Source organism: Aulostomus chinensis, chromosome 20 (assembly GCF_037954235.1).
Source record: "Aulostomus chinensis isolate RoL2024-O1b breed Wild chromosome 20, RoL_Achi_v1.0, whole genome shotgun sequence".
Taxonomy (NCBI): domain Eukaryota; kingdom Metazoa; phylum Chordata; class Actinopteri; order Syngnathiformes; family Aulostomidae; genus Aulostomus; species Aulostomus chinensis.
In genome coordinates, this window is record NC_141339.1 from 8,006,356 (window position 1) to 8,027,773 (window position 21,418).

Genomic DNA, 21,418 nt, shown 5'->3' on the forward strand with positions numbered 1-21,418 from the left:
GGCCTCTGCCATAAGATCAGTCTTCCCGTTGATGTCCCAGAGACTCATTTCACTCCTTTTTTTTTTCAAACAATTTACATATGTATGATCTTACATGAATTATTCTATGCTTGGGAACTTCCACCAATCGAGGAACCCTAATGTGAACTGCGCAAGCGGGACTGTGTTTATTAACAACTTGTATAGCTATCTTGCACATCTTTTTATCGATCGTGGCAGCGCACTGGCAAGATCGTGAAGTACGTGAGCTACTCATCAACCATGGTGAAGAGGAGATCCGGCGGCAGATTTCTGGAACCATATGGGACACGGTGACTTATGGGAACATCACTGGCATTTTGAGACACGGCACACTTTTATGTGTAATGATGACGTTGCCAGCGCGATGACGTACGAGAGAGAAAAAAACAGGCATGCAGCCCTCACAACAGGAGCTCAGACCTGCGTCTGCTGGAAGCTTGAATGCGTCCTAATGCTGAGCAAACACGGGCACAAAAACCCGCATTGACTTCCGTGTTTCAGTGTGAAAGGGATATAAGATGCTCAATTTTTGCTTCCAGACTCCACTTCTCTATTTCCCCTTTCACACTTAAAAACATGAGTCAACACAGGTTTTTGTACCCGAGTTTGCTCGGCATTAGGGCGTCGGTTGACACAGGTCGAAATGCCGAGTCGACCCTTTCAGAGTGCCCAAACACCCATGTTCACCCACGTTTTTGGTGCACTGTGAAAGGGGCTTATGAGATATTGAAGCTTAACAGTTGTATGGATATACATGAGGCTAATCAATGTTTTTCTCTTAATGTGACTAAATTGTTTGTTCTGGTCACAGCTATTTCTTTATGCAGTCCTTGTATGGTTTTCCTTCTTTGAGAGCCAGGATGGAATACCAACCAAGAAACTGCCCAAGGCATCCAACAGGCTCCAGTACAGGTGTCCGCGACTAGGTTTTCCCTCAGGCCAAATTTTTTTTAAACCATTAGATGGTGTGCCAGAACATCCGATTTTCAAATAGGCTTAAACAATGTGAAAAATGTGAAATTGATCACTTAATTAATTGGTCACTTAAAAAGATGAAGAGGGAAGTTGAAAGAAATAGAGTATACAAGAAAAAAGGAGAGACAAGTATTTTCATCCTACCTGGTGTCTTGTCATTCAAATTGTGCAGGGAATATTTATTATTTATTGTTGCTGTGAATGGTATCTATATTCACATCCACTTATGTTTATCACTAATATTTTAAACACTGAACTACTGTCTGTCTGTGTAGGTTATCATTGATCATAGAGAGTAAGCAATCAGCTGATGGCCAAGTGACATGACCTCTTAGTAGGAGCAAGTGGCTAAGCCAATTATACTTTCCTTGTGTTTACTAGAGGCATATTAACAGGAGAAGAGAGAGAAATCACAGCATTACTGACTGCACTGGCAGCGAGCTATGCACAGTGCAGCAACATCACAGTACAAGGTGCCACATCTCAACATTAATTTACCAGTGGGTCCCTAATAGCAGCCGGCAGTTTTGACCTGCGGGCACGGGTTGCCAACCACTGTTCTACACCATCAGCAGGCCAGTTGTCAGAATAAATTTTTGGTGTCCATAAACCAATTCCTTGAGAGAATTTCTTTAAATATTGCACTGGAACTGAAGGACAAACTAAAAGCTTTTTGTGGTTAAAGCACCTCATGTGAACATGATATCTCAGGAAAGCCTGAAGGGATTTCCAACCATCCAGAGCCGGAGTGGGACTCATTTTCAGCCCTGGAGTTTCATGCCTTAGACTGGCCCACTTTAGATCATGACCTATTATTATTCTGACTCCGAGGGGCTACAAGACAAAGTTTCCCAGTTAGGTGGCATCATACTATTATTTAAATTATATAACGTTATGTTATATGCTACAACGCCGAACAATTAATTGGGTTGATAATTAATTAACATGAACCGTGGTTTGCAGGAAAAGTTCAACATCTTGCCTTACCCGTTTCATCGTACTCATTGATCGTTTCCAAACGTGAGCAAATTTTAGTAAAAAAGCTCCCAATTAATCGGAAGAATATATGATGCTAATTTGGATGCAGTGATTAGATATAGAGAGGAACACTCCTTTGAAACACAGAGGAAGTGTAGATTCCCATCTTATGTTATTAGAAAAATATAGTAGCCGTGGCCTCTGCCCAATTTTTGCAAAACACTATTTGAATGTACTGAAGACTCTAAGAAGAATCTGAATATGAGAATATGAGTAAGAAGGAGCATATATATATATATATATATATATATATATATATATATATATATATATATATATTTATATAACTGAAGGGGTTGACCTACCAGAAGGGAATATAGGTGACATCCAGTACAGGCTAATGGAAACCACAAGGAGGCAGCAAGGAAGTCAACCACTACCAAATACTTCGAGACAGTAAGACAAAAACTGAGAAGTCAGCTGAACAAGAAGAGCAAAGTCCAAGCCATCAACATGTACGCAATGCCAGTCATCAGATACCCTGCAGGGGTGATAAGCTGGCCAAAGGAGGACATAGATGCCACAGACATCAAGACCAGAAAGCTCCTCACCATGCACGAAGGGTTTCACCCAATGTCAAGCATCCTGAGCCTATACACTAAGCAGAAGAGGGAGGACAAGAACTAGTGAGCATCAGAGCCACTGTCCAGGATGAAACAGAAAATCCAAGAGTACATCAAGAAGATGGCCCCTCAGGACTCCTGGAACCGTCACCTTACCGTGGTGGAGGAGTTTGAGTGCCCTAGTGACCCTAGGAGCTATGCTGTCGGGGGCATTTTGTCCCTGGTAGGGTCACCCAAGGCAGACTGGTCCTCGGCGAAGGGCCAGACAAAGAATGGTTCAACAGACCCTTCATGGAAAAACCAGCAAGTGCTACATGTACCCTGCCCGGAGGGGCACCGGGGCCCCGCCCTGGAGCCAGGCCCAGGGTGGGGGCTCGAAGGCGAGCGCCTGGTGGCCGGGTGTCCGTGGGGCCCGGCCGGGCCCAGCCCGAAGAGGAGACACAGGCACGTCCTCCCTTGGACTCACCACTCATCGGGGGAACCGGAGGGGTCCGGTGCAATGTGGTTTGGGTGGCAGTTTCAGGCGGGTGCCTCGGCTGTCTGAACCACAGACATGGAAGCTGGCTTTTGGGACATGGAACGTTACCTCTCTGGTGGGGAAGGCGCTGGAGCTGGTGGAAGAGGTTGAGCGTTACCGGCTAGATATAGTCGGCCTCACCTCGACACATAGCTCTGGGTCCGGAACCCGAGTCCTTGAGAGGGGTTAGACTTTCTCTTTTGCTGGAGTTGCTCCGGGTGAGAGGCGGAGGGCGGGGGTGGGCTTTTTGGTTGCCCCTCGACTCTCTGCCTGTACGTTGGGGTTTACCCCCGTGGACGAAAGGGTTGGTTCCCTGCGCCTTCGGGTCGGGGAACGGGTCCTGACTGTGGTCTGCGCATATGCGCCGAACAGCAGTTCAGAGTACCCACCCTTTTTGGAGTCCTTGGGAAGGGTACTGGATGGTGCCCCGGCTGGGGACTCCATTGTCCTACTGGGAGACTTCAACGCTCACGTGGGCAACGACAGCATGACCTGGAGAGGTGTGATTGGGAGGAACGGCAGGCCCGACCTGAACCCGAGTGGTGTTCAGTTATTGGACTTCTGTGCAAGTCGCAGTTTGGCCATAACGAACACCATGTTCGAGCATAACGATGCCCACCGGTGCACATGGCACCTAGGTCGCAGGTTTATGATCGATTTTATAGTCGTATCATTTGACCTGTGACCGCATGTTCTGGACACTCGGGTGAAGAGAGGAGCTGAGCTGTCAACTGATCACCACCTGGTGGTGAGTTGGATCAGATGGCAGGGGAAGATGCCGCGCAGACCTGGCAGGCCCAAACGAGTAGTGAGGGTTTGTTGGGAACGCCTGGCAGAAGAACCAGTCAGAACGATCTTTAACTCCTACCTCCGGCAGAGCTTTGATCACATCACGGGGGTAGTGGGGGACATTGAGTCTGAATGGGCCATGTTCCGCTCTGCCATTGTCGAGGCGGCTGCTGTGAGCTGTGGCCGCCAGGCTGCTGGGGCCGGCCGCGGGGGTAATCCTCGAACCCGCTGGTGGACACCAGAGGTGAGGGGAGCCGTCAGGCTGAAGAAGGAGGCTTACAGCGCATGGCTGGCCTGTGGGTCTCCAGAGACAGCTGACCGGTACCGGCAGGCCAAACGGTGTGCAGCTGTGGCGGTCGCCAAAGCAAAAACTTGGGCGTGGGAAGAGTTCGGTGAGGCCATGGAGAACGACTATCGGTCGGCTCCAAAAAGGTTCTGGCAAACCGTCCGTCACCTCAGGAGGGGAAGGCAGCAACTTGCCCACACTGTTTACAGTGGGGGTGGGAGGCTGCTGACGTCAACTGGGGAGATAATTGGGCGGTGGAAGGAATACTTTGAGGAACTCCTCAATCCCACCAGCACGTACTCCGTGGAGGAGACAAAGTCTGGGGAGTGCTTGGGGGGGGGGGGGGTCGTCCAATGTCCGGGGCAGAAGGCAGTTAAACAACTCCGCTGTGGCAGAGCCCCGGGGGTGGATGAGATCCGCCCTGGGTATCTCAAGGCTCTGGATGTAGTGGGGCTGTCTTGGCTGACACGTCTCTGCAACATTGCGTAGACATCGGGGGAAGTGCCTTTGGAGTGGCAGACCGGGGTGGTGGTCCCCGTCTTTAAGAAAGGGGACCAGAGGGTGTGTTCCAACTATCGGGGGATCACACTTCTCAGCCTCCCTGGTAAGGTCTATGCCAGGGTACTGGAAGGAGGGTGAGGGCGATAGTCGAACCTCAGATTGAGGAGGAGCAGTGTGGTTTTCGTCCTGGCCGTGGAACCATGGATCAGCTCTTCAAGGCAAGGCAAGGCAAGGCAAGTTTATTTGTAGAGCACAATTCATACACATGGCAACTCAAAGTGCTTTACAGTTGCAGAAAAATCTTAAAATCACAAAAAGGCAGGTAAAATCATAAAACATAAATAGAATCATTAATTTAAAGAAAAGGAGAAGAAAAGGAGAAGAGTGCAGATAAAATACTTTCAGCTGTCGTATGCAAGACTGAACGGAGTAGTTTTCAGCCTGGTCTTAAACATTGTCACAGATTGATGCCTGTCTCACATTTTCTGGAAGACTGTTCCAGATTTTAGCTGCAGAAAATTGAAAAGTAGCTTCACCATGTTTAGTCCTGACTCTGGGCCCCTCTACCTGAGGTTCTCAGAGACCTGGAGGGCTCATATGGGTCTAACATGTCAGAGATGTACTTTGGTGCTTGACCATGAAGAGACTTGTATACAAGCAGAGCTGTCTTAAAGTCTATTCTCTGAGCAACAGGAAGCCAGTGCAGAGATCTGAGCACTGGACTAATATGGTCGTATTTTCTGGTTCTAGTCAGGAGTCGAGCTGTAGCGTTCTGAATGTATTGTAGCTGTTTAACAGCTTGTTTAGAGATACCAGTGAGCAGGCTGTTACAGTAGTCTAACCTACTGAAGACAAATGCATGGATTAGTCTGTCCAAGTCTGGTTTAGACACTATACCTTTGATTTTGGCAATGTTTTTTAGATGGTAAAAGGCTGCTGATATTACTGACTTTATGTGGCTGTTAAAGTTCAGATCTGAGTCCAATATTACCCCCAGATTTCTAACCTGTTGTTTTGGTTTTAGAGAAAAGGATTCACGGTGACTGATCACACTTTCTCTTTGCTTCTGTGGCCCAAAAACGATTAATTCCGTTTTTTCTGAGTTTAGCTGGAGAAAGTTGTTTTGCATCCACATGCTTATATGTTGAATGCAGTGGAAGAGTGAATCCACAGGTCCATGTTCACCTGCTGTCAGAGACACATAGATCTGAGTGTCGTCTGCATAGTTATGGTAGGACACATTATGGCTGCTTATTAGTTGGCCTAGTGGAAGCATGTATAGGTTGAACAAGAGGGGCCCCAAGATTGAACCTTGGGGGACACCACAGGTCATGGCCATTTTGTCTGAGCTGCAATTTCCAATTTCAACAAAGTATGTTCTCTCCTCAAGATAGGACTTGAACCAGTTTAGAGCAGAACCAGAGATTCCTAGCCAATTCTCTAGCCTCTGTAAAAGGATCTCATGGTCAACTGTGTCAAAGGCAGCACTCAAGTCAAGCAGGACTAAGACTGAGACTTTGCCTTTGTCTGTGTTTAGGCGGATGTCATTTATCACCTTGATCAGAGCTGTCTCAGTGCTGTGGTGGGGCCTAAAGCCAGACTGGAAAGTATCAAAAGCATTGTTGGACAGGAGAAAGTCAGTGAGTTGTTGATAAACAACTTTTTCTAGGACTTTTCCTAGGAATGACAGGTTTGATATGGGCCGGTAGTTGTTCAGAACCATGGCATCAAGACTGCTCTTCTTTAAAAGAGGCTTAATGACCGCAGTTTTCAGGGCCCTTGGAAATGTTCCAGTCTCTAGTGAAGTGTTAACTAAATGAGTAACTTTTGGTAACAGGCTGCTCAGCACAGTCTTTAGAAATCTAGTGGGTAACTCATCAAGGCAGCATGTAGATGAACTCAGACCTGAAATAATCTCTTCGACTGTTTTGTCACTGACCTCGCTAGGGTGCTGGAGGGGGCATGGGAGTTTGCCCAACCAGTCCACATGTGCTTTGTGGACTTGGAGAAGGCTTACGACTGTGTTCCCAGGAGCATACTGTGGGGGGTACTCCGGGAGTACGGGGTGGATGGCCCTTTACAAAGGGCCATTCGGTCATTCTACCGGAGGAGTGAGAGTCTGGTCCGTGTGGCCGGTAGTAAGTCGGACTTGTTCCCAGTGAGGGTTGGACTCGGTCAAGGCTGCCCTTTGTCACCGGTTCTGTTCATAACTTTTATGGACAGAATTTCTAGGCGCAGCCGGGTGGTGGAGGGTGTTGAGTTTGGTGGCAGGAGGATGTCGTCTTGGCTGTTTGCGGATGACGTAGTCCTCTTAGCGCCATCGGGTCACGACCTCCAGCTCTTGCTGGGACAGTTTGCAGCCGAATGTGAAGCGGCTGGGATGAGAATCAGCACCTCCAAGTCTGAGGCCATGGTCCTCAGCCGGAAAAGGGTGGTTTGCCCACTCCGGGTCGGGGGGGAGGTTTTACCTCAGGTGGAGGAGTTTAAGTATCTCGGGGTCTTGTTCACGAGTGAGGGTAAGATGGAGCGGGAGATTGACAGGCGGATTGGGGCGGCATCCGCAGTCTTGCGGTTGCTAAACCAGCCTGTTGTGGTGAAGAGGGAGCTTAGCCAAAAGGCGAGGCTCTCGATTTACCGGTCAATCTACGTTCCAATCCTCACCTATGGTCATGAGCTTTGGGTAATGACCGAAAGTACAAGATCGCGAATACAAGCGGCCGAAATGAGTTTCCTCCGCAGGGTGGCTGGGCTCTCCCTTAGAGATAGGGTGAGAAGCTCAGTCATTCGGGAGGGACTCAGAGTAGAGCCGCTGCTCCTCCATGTCGAGAGGAGCCAGTTGAGGTGGTTCGGGCATCTGGTGAGGATGCCTCCTGGGCGCCTCCCTCTGGAGGTTTTCCAGGCATGTCCAACTGGGAGGAGGCCTCGAGGCCGACCCAGGACACGGTGGAGGGATTATATCTCTCGGATGGTCTGGGAACGCCTCGGGATCCTCCCGGAAGAGCTGGTTGAAGTGGTTTGGGAGAGGGCAGTCTGGGCTTCCTTGCTGAGACTGCTGCCCCCGCGACCCGGACCCACCGGATGAAGCGGAGGACGATGAAGACGAAGACATCAAGAAGATGGCCCCTCAGGACGAGCTGCTCAGTCAGTGCCTCAAACAGCTGAAATCTGATGAGAGTGAGGAGGGAGAGATGCAGACGTGGACAGACGAGGCCCTTTCAAGCATGTACAACAGCCAGATTGAGGAAGTGGCTCATATCAAGAAGACCTGCCAATGGCTGGAACATGCTGGACTGAAAGACAGCACAGAGGCACTCATTATGCCAGCACAACAGCAGGCCATAAGCGCAAGAGGCAGAGAGGCCAAGGTCTACCACACCAGATCAGACCCAAAGTGCAGGCTGTGCAAGGATGCTCCTGAGACAGTCCAACACATAGTCGCGGGGTGTGAGATGCTCGCCACAAAGCATACATGGAGAGGCACAACGAAGTGGCAGGGATAGTGTACAGAAACCTCTGTACCCTGGATGGACCAGATGTACCCAAATCCCAATGGGACATACCACCAAAAGTGGTCAAGAACAACAGGGCTAGGGGTGCTGTTGGACTTCAGCTTCCAGGCTGACGAACAGCTACTGCCGAACAACTGGTGGAAATAGTAGTGGTGGACAAACAGTAGAAGAGAGCAGTGGTGATAGATGTGGCTATACCACCTGACGCCAATGTCAGGAAGAAGCAACATGAGAAGGTTGAGAAGTACCAGGGGTTAAAAGAACAGCTAGAATGAATGTGGAAGATCAAGGCTGATGTGGGCCCCGTGATAGGAGGAGCACACGGGCAGTGACCCCCAAATTTCATCAATAATGCTTCGCAACTGCTGGAAAGAGCAATGACTAAAGCATGCAGCTAACTGTCCCTCTTTACCTCTATGGGCATTCCAGTATTCCACTGGGTCACCTACAGAGACAAACACTGCAGGTTATTTACTGAATATCTTAAATTTAAGAAACATCAAAAGCTGCATGGGAATAACTGCTTCAGCTGAATGTTAACATAATGAAAAAGCAGAGCTTCATGATCTATTTTGAGGTAGTGCACTGTGGGATCTTCTTGATAAGCATATTCTGATTAGAATATGACATCTCAAAAGCATTCCCTTGACCATTTTTTCCCCTTCCGCTCTTGTGTGACCTCATTTCAAGAAAAGAGGGTTTCTTGTCAGCCTGAATAAGATCCTTGTAATACAGATTCATAGGGTTAAGAGAAGACGTTGTGAAAGTAACTGAAATTTTAATGGTAGAATCCATTTCTACCATGAAAATTTTTATGGAAGAACCTAATTTCACCATGAAAATCTGCTCTGTGATGGCATTTCTAAAGAAACAAATACAAAAAAAAAAAACAATGGGAACAACAAGGCTGTTTTGTAGCAATTGTTTGGTTGTTCTTTTGAAATTTAAACACTGGTGGCATCAGCTGTCATTTTTCTATATTGATTGATATGATATGATATGAATTTGCTCCACACAAAAATAGAAATGCAACACTTGTTTCATTTCTTTTTTCCTGACTTTGACGCTTCATACATGCACTTCTTGAAAATGCATTCAAGCATTTCTTTCTTACAAATTTTTCTCATAAATCTGTTGAACTCCATATTTAGCAAACACTTCAGTTCAAAAATTAAGTGTTGCTTTTATATTTTTTTTTCAATTGTGATTCACCAATCTAGAACTTGTGCTACGATTTATTTTTTTAGGGCCTGAGCCAGAAGGTACTTAGTACTTCTGGCAAAGACCCTATTATGTTTGCTCGGCAGAGCAACACATTAGCAGCACTAAAAACACTAAAAAGACACACTAAACAGTGTCCCAGCCCCCCCCCAACACCCATGAGGCAACTGGGTCAGACGGCCCGGAGCCAGTTTTCACATACACACCCATTCAAAACCTGGTATTATACTGTTCTGCTGTCAATGAGTGCGCGCTATATGTGCATAATGCGCATAATCTAATTTGACCCCCTGAACATGCATGAAATTCGCTGAAATTCGCCACAATCGTTCGGTCTGCCTAAACATTCACTAATCAAAAACAAAAACACAACAAAAGTCTAAAGCGCCACCTAGGGAGCCACACAAAAAAAAGATAATTTTTTTAAATTTCCAGTGCTATAACTCCTCACACAAAAGTCTCACAAACATGGCACCAACACCGTTGGACTCGTCTCATCAAGACGAACAATTCATATACTCTGACCCCTCACCTATCTACAACAGAATGTCCACAAATTGGACAAAACTGTCAAAATCAGGACTTTTTTTACTCTCCGAACAAAATCTATCTCCTCCTAAACCGTAAATGCCAGGGCTTCCAAACTTTCACACATTACTCTCCCAGCTGTGCTCTTCAAAAATCTTTAAAGGTTAATATACTACGCGCTCGGTTTGGATTTTATGAGCCCTCAAAGTGGGGGACACACGTTTCACGCTTACAATGGAAGTCTATGGGGAGAGCGTGTCCTCTCAGGGTACATACTGTCAAACTAATGCTTGTCACGTCTACACCATACATCCCACAGCTTTCAAAAACACACCACTGTAATCCTGATAAAAATCCCTACAAAAATATGGTATTATGTGTGACTTTTGACCAACGTATGCCAAGTTATTCAGCTTTTACACACTACAATTCTGTTAATCCTCCTTGGTAGATAGATTTATTATTTCAAATTAGAATAATACTGACAAAGTCTGACAGCCTGCTTAATGTACAAATATGATATATTTAAATCAGAATCACTTCATGATGTCAGTGTTTTCCTGGTAAAATACTTAACCTATTAAAATTTCTACATTTGAATAAACAGGCTAATGAGGTGATATTCACCAAAAAAAAATGTACTATACTGTTTCATACATATGATAATAATTTGATAACATTTCAAGTTAGGTTCATCAATAAAAACCATTAGCAAACAGATTGGCTTGGGTTAAATTTGAGAAACTTGCTTTCCACAATGGAACTCAATGGCCCTTTGAAAAGTCTGGTGATTGTTTGGATTGTTGGTATTGTTTGTAATTTTAGCTGAAAAATGTCCACACCCAGGGTTTGTAGTTAAGTACAAGGCAATTAATGTACTTTGCAAACTGCGTTGTGTATATTGCACTCTCACTATACATTTTAGTATTTGAATTTTTAGGGCCTGAGCCAGAAGGTACTTCTGGCGAAGACCCTATTATGTTTGCTCGGCAGAGCAACACATTAGCAGCACTACTTTTCCTTCTTTTTCCTTGAAAGTTAAATTAATGACTCATCTGAAAAATAAAAAGAATAGAAACATTTTAAAACAGCATTTGATTTCCAGTTGGCTGTATTGATTACTTTTGAGAATGAACGATGGACTATTACAACATTTGATCTTGTAGAAAGCCTTTACAGAAAGCCAATTATGACTGCTACAAACATCGACATTGGAGGGTTGGTTTGTTAGAAACAAGCATCACTGTGATTTCTGAATGATAAACAGATGGAAAGTATCACAGACGGACAGACAGACTACTTTATTAATCCCTTTTGGACGTTCCGCCAGGGAAATTGCACTCTCCTCAACATTCATTCGCAGCACTGTTACCATAGAATAGACATAAATGACACCTTATCGAAAAATAGCAAAGAAGAGAAAACAAAGACTCTATATATATATATATATATATATATATATATATATATGTATATATATATATACATATATACATATATATATATACACACATACATGTGCGTGTGCCTGTGTGTACCTGGATGATTATGTATATGTGCATAGTAACAGGAATAATAAAAATATTAATTGTTCTTAATTGGTTATTATAACAATAATAATCATAACAATAATAATGATGATAATATAATATGATATAATAAAAATATAACAATAGTTATAATAACAACAACAACAACAATAATAAAAACATAATAGGGTCTTCGCCAGAAGTACCTTCTGGCTCAGGCCCTAATAATAATAATAATAATTAAAGCTGCAAGCAGCGTTGTTAGGGCCTGAGCCCCCGCGCGGCCTACGGCCGCGTCCTTGACACCGGCCCCAATCCAACGGTGTAATCGGCAAATCCCTAGGCCTTGTAGTTGAGGAGATATGAGCCTCAGTGCGCTGCACAGTGTGAGTGCAGAGCTGAGAGCAGAGCTGAGAGCAGAGCTGCCAGCTGGCCCTTTAAGAACCCCTCCCCCGCTGCACTGTGTCTGATCTGTGCTGGAGTGGAGAGAGTGGAGGATTAAGAGAAATATAGTGTGTAAAAGCTGAATAAGTCGTCATACGTTGGTCAAAAGTCACACAAAATACCGTATTTTTGTAGGGATTTTTGTCAGGAATACAGTGTTGTGTTTTTAAAAGCTGTGGAATGTATGGTGTAGATGTGAGAAGCATTTGTTTGAGAGTATGTACCCTGAGAGGACACGCTCTCCCCATAGACTTCCATTGTAAGGCGAAAAGTGTCTCCCCCACTTTGACGGCTCATAAAATCCAAACCGAGCGCGTAGTATATTAGCCTTTAAAGATTTTTGAAGAGCACAGTTGGGAGAGTAATGTGTGAAAGTTTGGAAGCCCTGGCATTTACGGTTCAGGAGGAGATAGATTTTGTTCGGGGCGCAAAATTGTCCAAAATTAGACATTCGTGTCCAAATTGTGGACATCCTGTTACAGTTAGGTCAGGGGTGTGAGTGTATGATTTATCCGTCTTGATGAGACGAGTTCAATGGTGTTTGTCCCATGTCTGTAGGACATTCCTACAGTCTGTGGCGTGGATTTTTGTGTATGTAGGTGGCGCTATTGAGTAGAGCGCCTCTTTTTTTTTTAATTATCGAATTTTTCGCCGCACCTGATGTGCTTACCAAATTTGGTGAGTTTTCATGCATGTTTAGGGGGTCAAATTTACTTTTGAAGTGGCGAGTGTGACTTCGAAACATAATAGGGTCTTCGCCAGGGACTGGCTCAGGCCCTAATAATAATATGCAGTCTCTTATGTTGCACGAGTGTCCGGTTGTTATCGGGGCAGGTTATTAGGGCCTGAGCCAGTCCCTGGCGAAGACCCTATTATGTTTCGAAGTCACACTCGCCACTTCAAAAGTAAATTTGACCCCCTAAACATGCATGAAAACTCACCAAATTTGGTAAGCACATCGGGTGCGGCAAAAAATTCGATAATTAAAAAAAAAAGAGGCGCTCTACTCAATAGCGCCACCTACATACACAAAAAACCACGCCACAGACTGTAGGAATGTCCTACAGACATGGGACAAACACCATTGAACTCGTCTCATCAAGACGGATAAATCATACACTCACACCCCTGACCTAACTGTAACAGGATGTCCACAATTTGGACACGAATGTCTAATTTTGGACAATTTTGCGCCCCGAACAAAATCTATCTCCTCCTAAACCGTAAATGCCAGGGCTTCCAAACTTTCACACATTACTCTCCCAACTGTGCTGATTAAAAGTTGTTCAAGGTTAATATACTACGCGCTCGGTTTGGATTTTATGAGCCGTCAAAGTGGGGGAGACACTTTTCGCCTTACAATGGAAGTCTATGGGGAGAGCGTGTCCTCTCAGGGTACATACTCTCAAACAAATGCTTCTCACATCTACACCATACATTCCACAGCTTTTAAAAACACAACACTGTATTCCTGACAAAAATCCCTACAAAAATATGGTATTTTGTGTGACTTTTGACCAACGTATGCCGACTTATTCAGCTTTTACACACTATATTTCTCTGAATCCTCCACTCTCTCCACTCTAGCACAGATCAGACACAGTGCAGCGGGGGAGGGGTTCTTAATGGGCCAGCTGGCAGCTCTGCTCTCAGCTCTGCTCTCAGCTCTGACAGAGATGGCAGAGAGCGAGCAGAGAAGGGAGGGGCTCTTAAAGGGCCGGCTCTCAGCTCTGCAGTCACACTGTGCAGCGCACTGAGGCTCGTATCTCCTAAACTACAAGGCCTAGGGATTTGCCGATTACACCGTTGGATTGGGGCCGGTGTCAAGGACGCGGCCATAGGCCGCGCGGGGGCTCAGGCCCTAACAACGCTGCTTGCAGCTTTAATTGGTGCTCAGCCCTCTCCTATAGTCCTTCTGTTGGCCCTCCCCCCCCTCCAGTGAGGAGTTTAACAGTTTGATGGCTCGGGGGATGAAGAAGTTCTTCAGTCTGTTGGTCCTGCGCTTGGGGAGGAGCAGCCTCTGGCTGAACAGGCTGGTGGTGACAGTGTGCAGAGGGTGGCTGACATTGTCCAGGATGTCCCCCCCCAGCACACCACAGCTGGCTCACTGGCTGCATTCATTCTATTAGTAAATTGTTAATGTCTCTTGACTTGACCATAGCCTGATGTCTCTCTCTCCCTCTCTCTGTCTTATCTCTCTGTACAAACACTAGAAATCATCCAAAACAAGACAGTAATTTCTTTAAAATTAAAAAGTCAATGATAAATATTAGTGGATGTGTCAATCTAAACGATCCATAGCAAAAAATAAATGCGTTTCATCTCTGCATGTTTTTAACACCTTACTCAAGTGTGCCATTTGTATCAAATACAAACCATAAATTCTCTGATTAAAACACTGCAAATGGAAGTAATATGGTGTTTATTTGCATACAGAGCAGGGAAAGGAGACCCATTGACAAGAAACCCATGTTAGGACACATGAAATAGAATATAAATTCTGTCTGACAGCAACTGTGATTTGTTTGTGTTCACTGTGAAGTCATATGTGTTGCTGCTCTTGTCTGCCATTACAAATAATTTGAATGTGTGCTATGTCAGGTTTGCTTTCACACTGTCATTGTGCCTTGCTAGTATGTACTTTTGTCCCCACCATCATCAATGGCATGGATCTCAATGTAATACCGCTTTCATACTGAAAAACCCGTGTCAACTTGGGTTTTCGTACGTTGAGCACGTTTGCTCGACATTAGGGCGCATTCAAGCTTCCAGCAGATGGTCTGAGCTCCCGCTGTGACGGCTGCGTGCCTGTGTTTTTCTCTCTCGTACGTCATCGCGTTATCATTACACATAAAAGTGTGCCATGTCTCAAAATGCCGGTAATGTTCCCATAAATCGCCATTCCCATAAATCACCGTGTCCTGTACGGTGCCAGAAATCTGTCGCCGAATCTCCAATTCACCGTGGATCGCAAGCAGCTCACGGCCTTCACGATCTTGACAGTGCGCTGCCATGATTGATAAAAAAGATGTGCAACATCGCTATACAAGTTGTTTATAAACTCGGTCGTGCTTGCCCAGTTCATGTTAGGGTTCCCTGATGGGTGGGAGTTTGCAAGCATAGATTAATTCAAGTAAGATCATACATGTGTAAATTGTTTGAAAAAAAAGGAGTGAAATGGAGTCTCTGGGACATCAACAGAAAGACTGATCTTATGGAAGAGGCCAAAACTTTATTGAGAGATGAGTGAGCCCTTTTTTATTGATTCATTCATTTTTTTCTGCGGAGCTTCCAAAATGACAGCCTGGCAGGCAGCACAGTGACAAAATCAGATTGCAACAGAAAAGTCGCGTGAATCCCGAGACAACGCGGGTTGCCTTTTTCACACTGCAGGCAAGCCGAGCCGTTAACACCCAGGTCGCTTGGCGTGTCGGTCGACACGGAGTCAGAGTCGACCCTTTTCAGGGTGCCCAAACACCCGCTTTCGCTTGTTGACATGTTTTAATGTGAAAACAAGATTAGGCTTTGTTGTTGTTTTAGAAAAATGAGGAACAATGTCTGTTTCATGGGTACTTTCTACAGCAAACATAACAAAACGCTTCTTTTGCTCTTTCATCCTGAGTTAAAATTTCGAAAGTCATTTTTTTTTCACTCTTCACAAAATAAGACAGTATAGGATAGGGGCAAGTAAGTCGTCTATGTAGTAAGCAAGCAGTGCAGCACAAATGAGAAAATGACAATAGTTTAGGGACTGACAAGAGCTTAACTTTCAGTCAGCAATTTCTCAATCAGCCCTGGCAAAACCACAAAAGTAATCAAGCATTGCTGCTTTTATTTTGAAGTAAATATCACTACACTGGAAGTTTTTTTGTGTAACAGATCCAATATTCTGCCTGATAAGACAGGCAAATAAAAGATCCAGAATGATTATCAAAGTAGCTTTTAATCAGTGTTCATTCATTTTCAAATAGCTTATGCCACATTTGATTGTAGGTCACATACCTGACCACGCACTTTTCTAAATAAAGTTGTTAATGGGCCATGTGAAGCAGCGGTGTAATCCTTTTTGCACACTGGAACAGGATCTGCTTGTCTTACCCAGATGGTTATGTGTTAGTTCAGGCAGGTGGAGGGCATATGGGCAACATACCACTAAACCCAAAGGCGCTTCCGCCACCTACCAGGAAGCAAAGTAGGCTTGGCGTGCTGCAAGCTACATCCTGTTTGCCAGAGAAAACACACACACACGCGCACACACACACACACACACACAACACACACACACACTCAGGGAGGCAGAGGGAGATCACTCAGGAATATGAACACCCCACATACAAATCCCCTCATACAGCTTTCATTGGAGAATATTCATTGAATAACTTGCAGGCATGACAACATAATGCCAGGGATGTTTACTGAGTTATAAAATCAATTACAAATGAGGAGACCACAGTTGTCAATTGCAACAGTTGAGAGTCTGTAATCAATAGGTATCTGGGAGGGGGAATGGATAAAGAAGAGGCCTGCTATGCATCGCCCTTTCTACTTCCAGCCTTGTATTCCTTTCTGCCTGGCACCTCTTCACTGTAAACAGCTATTCTAGTGACCGGAGACACACAATACTGGGCCCTACTTTTACAAGCAACAAACCTCTCCTACCTCAACTTCATAAATGTTATTAGGGTCCTTCTTATATATATTATTTTTAAAAGTACCAACTACTGGATAGTGACATTCACATCCATTCATTTACTACTGCTTATCCTGTTCGTGGGGGAGCTGGAGCCTAGCCCAGCACGCTTCGGGCAAGAGGCGGGGTACACCCTGGACAGGTTGCCAGTCCATCACAGGGCCAACACATTTACACAGACAACCACTGACACCTACATCCACGCCTATGGTCAATTTAGACAATCCAATTAGCCAAGTTCCCTCTTGCATGTCTTTGGACCGTGGGAGGAAGCTGGATTACCCACAGAGAACCCACGCAGGCACAGGGAGAACTTGCAAATTCCACACAGAAAGAACCCATGCTCAAACTGGGGCTCAAATCTGGAACCTTCTTGCTGTGAGGCGACAGTGCTAACCACTGCACCACTAGGCCGCCCAGCATGCACATCCATCTCTACCTAACCACTTTTGTATATATAGTTATTTCTGGTTCTGAGGAAGTTTGTGTTTTATCAGGTGGGATATCCTATCCTTGTTATGCCCATCACTTATTAAGACATTACACTTATAAAACGGATTTCAATCCAACCTTTTAGGGATTCTTATTCTAACTAAACAAATAAAGCCTGCATATGACAAATTTATGGTCATTAGATATCTGATATCAACCCTAAAATCATTTTTTATGGACAATTCTTAACAGTAGAACTATGGTGAAATATGGTGACCAGACATACCAGCTTTCCCACACAATCTGTGTCGAAAAACTGGTACTATAGTGTAAAAACACAACAATAATGGCTTCCAAATTGAAAATTTTAATTGTCAGGGGTTTTATGGGATTGCAGTCTTAGTGCACACACGTGCGTCCGCTCCCCATTCCCTTGCTTGACTGACGCAGGAGAATGACCTAGCCAGAACACACTTTCAATCACACGATGCACCCAAAGGGGACAAGTTTGCACCCCAGACTGAAGATTCACTACTTGGTTTAACATCAAGTGAGCGAGCAAAACACACTGGCACATCGCACATCATCATCTGGGCAGTTTTTCTCCATGTTCCAAGGTTCAATCACTTACTGTATGTATAGCCAAAACTCACTTTGACGCTGTCCAGATTAAGTGCTCATGCGTATCCATTCCATGATGAAGCCCATCTCTTCCAATCATGCCAGGACTACAAAAGCACATGGTGTGGAGTGATCACAAAGTTCAAATGAACCAGATTTTTTGAGACAAACATGAATGAGGAGTGGTCTTAATGTTTTGGTTGGTCAGTATATACTGCTAAGTGTAATGCCTGTCACGTTGGTATTTGCAGTCAGAAATGATGAGAGCGATGCAGCACTGTATTACGCTTGCTTGTAGTTTGACAGGCTATTGATACAACATTGATTTGAGATGATAAACTTCAGAATTAATTCTTTACTATAAACGTGCTTGAGTAGGAAGCCCATTGTACTGAAAGAGGCTGTTAATTTTCATTCATGTTGAACTTGATTGCAACCATAGAACGAGAATTCATGTGTGTACATTATCCTGTTGAAATTTGAATGAACTGATGACTCAACAACTGGTCTTTATCCATGTCAGAGCACAGCTCCTCCCTGCTCTCTCTTCAGACTCTGTCTCTCGCTCTCTTTCACTCACACACACACACACACACACACACACACACACAGAGTTAAATAGAGTTAAACAGGGGTAAACAAGCTGTCACTAATGTTGATGTTCAGGAGATGTTCATCTCCTCCCATGTTCAAGAGGAGTGCGGTGGAGACTGATTTGACTGATGAGTGACAGGACAATGAGCAGAGGTGACAGAAATGGGAGGAAAAAATTAGGAGAATGTCACTGAAGCGTGTGGTGTGCCAAAGTTTGTATCCTAGCCTCAGTCAAGACAGTTATCTGCTGGTACCTACAGAGCTCAGCATGGGGCTTAGCGTACGTCAGCCAAGAGCATGGTGACATATGTGCCATTATTTATAGACAGCAGATCCGCTGAGAGGACCAGGGGCTGCTTAGGGAGAGTATTATTTGAAAGCCCAAAGACCAACGTGGCCACCAACAAGCACAAAGGACATTTAGCAGCAATATATATATATATATATATATATATATATATATATATATATATATATATATCACCTTTCTCAGAAGAGAAGTAATGATATCATCAGAACAGAATTAAACTGTACGTTATTGACTGTGCTGAGACCAGTATTAACCTGATCTCCAGCAATAAGCACTAAAATTAACATGGACAGAGGGTAGCAGAAAACCAGCTCCTCACTGTGACATTACAAATTCTGCAGAATATGAAAAATGAAATGACCCAGCTGCCTTATGACATATTTGATGCTTTGCACCAGTGCATTCCTGCTCAGATTCTATTTAGAACACCAGAGAGGTAAAGCAAGTCACAGCACTAACAAATTTAAGCTATGATTACTGAGGGATTACCAGTTTCACTGTGGCAGGGAGCCTGGGAACTCAGTGATGGAGGTAGATTAATGTCCCCTCCCCCACCAATAAGGATGGTGCTGTGTTCTAGGCTGACCTGGATCCTGCAACTCAACTATTTCTAGCATGACAAAAAAATATGGGTTCCAAGGGTTAATAGTAAGTCAATTACTGTCGCACTGTAATCCGCATGAGCCAAAGGTCATCTTTTAGTAGACAGTGGGATTAGGGATGGAGGTTCCCTAGCATGGCATATAGCTTCACCTGCCTATACATCCCAATCCCATTGAAGCTATTACACTTCCACTCATATTTGTGGCCTGTTTTTTTTTTTGTTCTTGTTTTTTTTTTGGGGGGGGGGGGGTTAAAGGCAATGCATCTTTCAGCCCTCAACCCTTAGTACTCCATCTCAGTTACATCCAAAGTCAAGGTCATGAACTGTTAAGTGTCCACATACAGGCCACACACACCGATACAGTTCTCAGCCCTTAAGGCCACATAGCAAGACATTAATAGCTCATTCCAAATTTGTTCACCATTTGAAAATCACACTCCAAATATGATCAAATAAAGCTTATTCACCTGCAGTAGCCCCCCAACCCCACCCACACACACACATTTTTTCTGTTTTTGTTTTTTTTAGCTCGCTCCTGACCAACTGATATGGTCATTATTTCAAAACCCTCCCCATTTACTCTTTCATCCATTAGGACTTCACAGAGCTCCATTTCAACTATCTGACTGTACAGAGATAGAAACACTTCCTGCTACATAAGTATCAACATTTGTGCTATGAAACAACATTTACTTTGACTTAAGACTTAGCATTGTATGACATTTGTCAGCCAAAAATAAATTGTGCAACTGAGGGCTGCGGAGGAAGGAAGGGGGGTAATGTATGATTGTTGGAGGATCTATTTCCCTAGAATATATGGGGGGGGGGGGGGGTATAAACAGCGATATTCCTTCCGGTTTGATCAGACCTGCTTGAATCCCCGACTAGACCCGTGATAATGAAAGAGGGTTGATTCGGGGATAAAATCCCTCCAATTGTGGAAAGATCCCCTGCAGCAATAACTTAACTATACATGGAGAACGCATCAACATGGCAGACACTGTAGCCTGTATCCTAGTAACATTATAACATCCAAACCCGATTAACAGATGATCATTGAAGGAAATGCGGTGTGAATATGCGGTGTCTCGTTACCTTGTATCAGGCGTTATAACCTTCTCTCTGTCTCCGGAGGTGCAGCTCATATGCAGTTTCCACTTTATTCCGTTATGGTTTTTTTAACTTCCATTTCCTGGCCTGTTACGGGTAAATGCATCGCTTAGTCCGTTTTTGCTTTGCGCGTAAAAAAAACACCTCATTGCGCTCACCGCTCCGCCGCCCGTAGCTGGCTTTGAGCAAGCAAGCGAACCACTCCACTGCCTTCACACACGATACCCTCAAATATGCAAGCTTGAGTATACCGGAGGGCACGATTAAAGTTCCACGGAGCTTAAACGTTTTAATGCTGATTGCGTGAACACCCACTCACACCGCTGTGATGGTATAGAGAAAGATAACATCATTTTAGAGCTCTGGAACGCATTCTCTCTCTCTCTCTCTCTCTCTCTCTCTCTCTCTCTCTCTCTCTCTCTCTCTCTCTCTCTCACCCACTCTCCCCCGGTCTGCAGCGGGCATTCAGATTTATCTTCCTACGCAGACTGAGACAGTGGTTGGACTGGAATTGACGGACATGTGACGTATTCGACATGCAAAAATACTGCGCGCTTCATGTTACACCCAGATAGTTCAGAAATAGCTGCACGTTTAATTTAGACAAAAATGGTGATATAACGTCGAAAAAGGGTTAGTTGTTTTTGTTTTTTGTTTTTAATTTAAGTTAAAAAGTCTAGGGTAAACTGATTACGCAAGGCACCATTTATACTGGTTTTGTAAGTTCTTATTAAAGGCTTGAATAATACATCACTTTCTGATTCATGAGAGAGTAGCCTTCATGGACCGTTTTTTTTATTAAGGCATAAGTGATGAACTGTTCCTTTTTTACTTACTAATGACAAATTACTCATTGATTAATACTCTTTACCAATTAATCACACATTTTGTCTGCCACTTTTTGAAAATCCAAACTGGTGATCACTATAGTTCCACCCATGAGAAGATTTCTCTTTTAGAGAGGTGAAAGGCTGAAGAACTTCACAACACATTCACTTAGCCTATATCCACACATGGTTATTTGTTCTTGGCAGAAGGGGACAAGTTATTCATACACATTCAAGCAAGTGATGATGGAGCCTCCAGGAGCAATTAGAGGTTCAGTGTCTTGCTCTATAATGATTAGTGGGTTACAT

The 21,418-nt window shown here is 44.5% G+C and overlaps 1 protein-coding gene and 1 pseudogene across 1 annotated transcript in view; one reads left to right on the plus strand and one right to left on the minus strand.

The window, feature by feature from the left end:
• The window catches only part of LOC147242704 (leucine-rich repeat and fibronectin type-III domain-containing protein 2-like), a 147,422-nt gene extending 126,765 nt beyond the window's left edge, over nucleotides 1–20,657 (minus strand). The window contains exon 1 of the mRNA XM_086188828.1: nucleotides 20,268–20,657. The gene's annotated coding sequence lies outside the window, so the exon portion shown is untranslated. The remainder of the gene's footprint in view (nucleotides 1–20,267) is intronic.
• Nucleotides 7,912–8,531, plus strand: LOC147242708 (uncharacterized; annotated as a pseudogene).
• Nucleotides 20,658–21,418: the final 761 nt, after the last annotated feature.